At 45.8% G+C, this 5,596-nt stretch overlaps 1 long non-coding RNA gene across 1 annotated transcript; it reads right to left on the bottom strand.

Annotated features, from left to right (window-relative positions):
• Positions 1 to 222: 222 nt before the first annotated feature.
• On the bottom strand, positions 223 to 3,854 carry LOC123926447. Its single transcript, XR_006815266.1, has 3 exons — positions 3,717 to 3,854; positions 3,422 to 3,531; positions 223 to 411 (listed from the first exon to the last, which is right to left on the bottom strand). It is a non-coding gene; the product is annotated as an uncharacterized LOC123926447 (long non-coding RNA).
• Between the last annotated feature and the right edge of the window lie 1,742 nt (positions 3,855 to 5,596).

The following is a 5,596-nucleotide window of genomic DNA, read 5'->3' as shown; positions in this document are numbered from 1 at the left end:
GCTGACCCTTGGGACTATACAGGGGGCCACAGAGAGCAAGACCTGCTCTCAGGGAGTTTGTACACCCGGGCTGCAGGGAGGGGCAGAAAACAAAAGTTTAACCCAAAAGCAAAATCATTACAGGTTGTGATCAGCGATATGAAAGAAATAGCTTATTATGATGGGCCAGAGAGCAACCACAAAACTACTTATTAGTTTTGACTGTTTATTTATTCACTTTGAATAGATACTATGTTAATGAGGTTCAGAATTAAGAAGTTACAGAGACGCTGGGTGGTTCAGTGGGTGAAGCGGCTCCCTTAGGCTCAGGTCTCCGGGTCCTGGAATCGAGTCCCACGATGGGGCTCCTGGCTCAGCAGGGTCCTGCTTCTCCCTCTGCCTGCCGCTCCCCGGCTCAAGCGCTCGCTCTCTCTGTCAAATAAATAAAATCTTAAAAAAAAAAAAAAAAAAAGAACTAAAAAGTTACAAGGGGTTAGGGTAAAAATCTCCTTCCTTCTGCTCTCCCCGAGATGCCAAGTTTCCATCCCTGGAAGCAACCGGGATTACCTGTTTCAGGACGGCTTGGTGTAGGCAGAACCCAGAGGCCTCTGGTGCAGCTGGAGTGGGCCGGCCGAGCCAAGCAGAAGTAAATGTTAATGGCAGGCAAGGAGGCATGCAAGCTCTTGTCAGTTGTAAAAGTTTGCAATTGTGACAGCAACAGCCACTGGATGTGTTTTCGGCAGAGTGACATGATCTGACTCACGCACCAAAGATCATGTGGGTGATTGGGGGGCGGGGGTGGGGTGGGGGGTGGGTAGGAGGGGGAGAGGACCAGGTAGGAAGTGGCTCCAGTATTCAGGTGAGAGGCGACCTGTGTTTGCGCTAGGACGGCAGGAGCAAAGGGCGGGGAGGGTACAGATGGAAGCTAGAACAGAGAAAACGTCAAGATGGATTAGATGTGGGAACAAGGGAAAGCAGAGGTTTGAGCCCCAGAGAAGAGGGGTGGTCAAGTTTTGTGGGTGTCATAATGTCTGTAATTTGCTTTTGAAATATTTCAGGATAGGGGCGCCTGCCTGGCTCCATAGAGCCTGCAATTTCTTGATCTTGGGGTTATGAGTTCGAGCCCCATGTTGGGAGTAGAGCTTACTTTAAAATTTAATTAATTAATTGGGGCACCTGGGTGGCTCAGTGGGTTAAGCCTCTGCCTTCGGCTCAGGTCATGATCTCAGGGTCCTGGGATCGAGCCCCGCATCAGGCTCTCTGCTCAGCAGGAAGCCTGCTTCCCCCTCTCTCTCTGCCTGCCTCTCTGCCTACTTGTGATCTCTGTCTGTCAAATAAATAAATAAAATCTTTAAAAAAAATTTAATTAATTAATTAAATACTTTGGTATCATTGGCTTGCTATTATATAAATGCCAGCTTGTGCCAGTGATTCTCAAAATAAAGGCCGTGAACCAGCAGCATTAACATTTCCCGGAACGCGTTAGAAACGCAGACCCTCGGGGTGCCTTGGTGGCTCAGTGGGTTAAGTCTGCCTTCGGCTCAGGTCATGATCTCGGGGTCCTGGGATCGAGCCCCACATCAGGCTCTCTGCTTAGCGGGGAGCCTGCTTCCCCCTCTCTCTCTGCCTGCCTCTCTGCCTACTTGTGATCTGTCAAATAAATAAATAAAATCTTAAAAAAAGAAAGAAAGAAAGAAAGAAATGCAGACCCTCCACCCTTCCCCACAATTACTAAATCAGAAATTCTGGAGGTAGGGACCAGCAGTTAGGATTTTTTTTTTTTTAATTTATTTGACAGAGAGAGATCACAAGTAGGCAGAGAGGCAGGCAGAGAGAGAGAGGAAGAAGCAGGCTCCCCGCCGAGCAGAAAGCCCGATGCGGGGCTCGATCCCAGGACCCTGAGATCATGACCCGAGCCGAAGGCAGAGGTTTAACCCACCAGCAGTTAGGATTTAACAAGCCCTCCAAAGGGTTCTCTCTCGTGCTCGCTTCGGCAGCACATATACAAATGGTTCTCTCTCTCTCTCTCTTTTTTTTAATACTTTATTTACTTGAGAGAGAGAGCACACAAGGAGGGGGAAGGGCAGAGGGAGAGGGAGAAACAGACTCCCCGCCAAGCAGGGAGCCCACCATGGGACTCGATCCCAGGACTCCGGAGATCCTAACCGGAGCCAAAGGCAGATTCCTAACCAACTGAGCCACCCGGGCACCCCCAAAGGGTTCTGATACATGCTCTGTTTCAAGCTTTAGAATCGAGCCAGGATTCCAGGGATGGTCAGCTAAGCAGCTATCAAGAACAGACCACACAGGGGTAATCAATGGGCATCAGAACAGAAACCGCCACACTATCACAAGAAAATAAAAACGAATCGCAGAGCACTGTGGAGACAGGTAAGAGACAAAGGGAGTGCTCCCAGCAGAAGAAGCTTATCAGGGAAAGGAAAACAATGCTGTACGTGCCTGGAACAGCTCTTGTAGGTGTGGTTCCCCGAACCCTGGGAAAAACAGGCCTTATCTTGAAAAGAGGAAGGATTGGATGCAAAGAAGTTTGCAGCAAACAATAGCAGTTCAGGCCTTGTTGGAGAAAACCGAGTCGTGTGCAAAAATAATAAAAAAAAGTGTTTTGGTTTTTTTTTAGCTGAGTGCTGACCAAAAAAAAAAAAAGCATACTATGGCGGTGGGAGACAGGGGTGGGGGAGGGGTGTCCGTTTTTAAGAACACAGAAGGCTGATGAACTACATAGACACAGAGGGAAACAGAAACCAAAATTAGTCTGGGTTCGCCAACTAAGAAGTAGACGGGACCTAGGCCAAGGTACTCCTTTCAGTGATTTCAAAATTTTCTCCTCCAAAAGATTGAACTGTCACCTTGTTAGAAATTTAAAAACGATTCCCCAGGAGAGGACATGCACACCATCACGCCTGTAGTAGTTTGCCAAAATAGTTTTGAATCTGAACTGAAACCTGTGGGAACAATCAGCCAAAGCCAAATTATGGGACGTTCTGTAGAATTGTCCTAGACTCTGGAAAACAAAACAAAACAAAAATCATGGTCGCTTTTTTTAAATAAAGCAAAAACACTGTCTTGAAAGAGAATTAGAAAAAAAAAAAAAGCAGCTATGAAAAACTTGATTGGGGGGCACCTGGGTGGTTCAGTGGGTTAAAGCCTCTGCCTTTGGCTCAGGTCAGATCTCAGGGTCCTGGGATCCAGCTGCACATCGGGCTCTCTGCTCAGTGGGGAGCCTGCTTCCTTTCCTCTCTCTCTGCCTGCCTCTCTGCCTACTTGTGATCTCTGTCAAATAAATAAATAAAAATCTTTAAAAATAAAAAAAAGGAAAATAAGGTATTTTTGTTAAAAAGCCACCACTTAAAAAAAAAAAAAAAGCCACCAGTTAACCTTCGCTGGTCCAGGAAGGTTTCTCTGGGATCGGGTACCTACTTACTGAAAATCTCTGCGAGACAAGTGCACAACCGACTATGCGAATTTTCCAGTTCTCCAGGAGAGCGGTGGAAACCAGGTGACCAAGCCCTGGACCTGAGGCTTAGGTAAATCCTGGAAAAATGCAAGAAAGTCTATGTAGAATCGTTAAATTCAAACCAGCAGGAAGTATTAGCTCTGCTCTAAGCATTAATCTCCTGAGAAGGCAAGGGACTGGGGGCACATCTTATTATCCCCTCAGCTTGCGAAGAGAAACACTGTCACTTGGCGGCTGCCGTCCCTGTTTTGAGGTCCCCTACCCGGAGTTAATGGATAGCATCACGGCATCATCGGTTGGGAGGCAGCCTCTTAGAACCAGGCAGCCTGTGTTCGAAATCTGATTCAGCAGCGTGGCCTTCAGCAATGACTTCATTTCTCTGTGCTTCAACTTCCTGGCAAAAGGAGAAAAACAGGGACACCTGGGTGGCTCAGTTAGTCAGTTAAGTGTCTGCCTTCAGCTCTGGTCATGATCTCAGGGTCCTGGGATCGAGTCCCTCGATGGGCTTCTTGCTTAGCAGTGAGCCTGCTTCTCTCTCTGCCTGCTGCTCGCCCTGCTTGTGCTCTCTCTGTCTCTGTCAAATAAATATATAAAATCTTAAAAAAAAAAAAAGATTTTATTTATTTATTTGACAGAGACAGAGAGAGAGAGCATGAGCAGGGGGAGAGGCAGAGGGAGAGGAAGAAGCAGACTCCCCGCTATGCAGGGAGCCCGACGTGGGGCTCAATCCCAGGACACAGGGATCATGACCTGAGCAGAAGGCAGACACTTAACCGACTGAGCCACCCAGGTGCCCCAAATAAACAAAATCTCAAAAAAAAAAAAAAAAGGAGAATAATGATCAGAGTGACAGCATACGAATGTGATAACAGTCAAGTAGATTAATATATGAGAAGTGCTTAGAATGGAGGTTGGCAAAGTTTTCCTATAAAGGGCCACGTAATGAATATTTTATGTTGCAGGCCATCTGGTCTACGGTGCAACTATGCAAATCTGGAAAGCGACCATAGACCATATGTAAACAATGGGCACGGCTGTGTGCCAATAAAACTTTATACTTTTCTTTAAAAACAGGACAAGGAACCAAAGACAGGACCAGCCCAGATGTGCTTCAGCAGGTAAATAAAGTGGGGCACATCCTTACCATGGAATATTGCTCTGCCATCAAAAGGCAAGAACTATTGATACACACTACAGTTTAGATGAATCTCCAGGGAATTTCACTGAGCTGGGAAAAAAAAAATTCCATCCCCAAAGTAATATACTGTATGGTTTTAATTGTATACCATTTTTGAAATGACATTTTAGAAATAGGGGATGGATTAGTGGTTGCTAAGAGTAAGGGATGAAGATTGGGTATAATTTGGGAGAGGTGGGCACGCTTGCACCGTGAAGGACCCCTGTGGTATTAAAACTGTTTCAGCATCTTGACCATGGCAGTAGATGCATAACCACAGATGGTAAAATCGTATAGGACTAAGGTGCCTGGGAGGCTCATTTTATTAAGCATCTGCCTTTCGCTCAGATCATGATCTGATGGAGCCCAGCCTTGAGCTCCCTGCTCTGTGGGGAGTCTACTTCTCCCTCTGCCTCTGCCTCTCTCTGTGTCTCTCTCTCTTTCTGTCTCTCATGAATAAATATTTAGAATTTTTAAAAAATGTATAGGACTAATACACCCAGACATGCGCAAGTGAGTACAAGGTAACAGGGAAATCTAGATAAGACTGGTGGGTTGTATTAATTAATTAATTAATTAATTAATGTAATTAATTAATGTCAATAGCCTGAATGTGATATCATAGTACTTGTACCCTAGACTTGTATAATGTTATCACAGGGGAAATGGGCAAAGTGTACAAGAGATCACTCTGTTTTCTTTTTCTTTCTTTCTTTTTTTTTGTTAAAAGATTTTATTTATTTGACAGACAGAGATCACAAGTAGGCAGAGAGGCAGGCAGAGAGAGAGGAGGAAGCAGGCTCCCTGCTGAGCAGAGAGCCTGATGCCGGGCTCGATTCCAGGACCCTGGGATCATGACCTGAGCCAAAGGCAGAGGCTTTAACCCACTGAGCCACCCAGGCGCTCCTGTTTTCTTTTTTTTAAAGATTTTATTTATTTACTTATTTGTCAGAGAGAGAGCACAC

Source organism: Meles meles, chromosome 16, assembly GCF_922984935.1.
Source record: "Meles meles chromosome 16, mMelMel3.1 paternal haplotype, whole genome shotgun sequence".
Classification (NCBI taxonomy): Eukaryota; Metazoa; Chordata; class Mammalia; order Carnivora; family Mustelidae; genus Meles; species Meles meles.
This window is presented reverse-complemented; position numbering and strand designations above follow the sequence as displayed.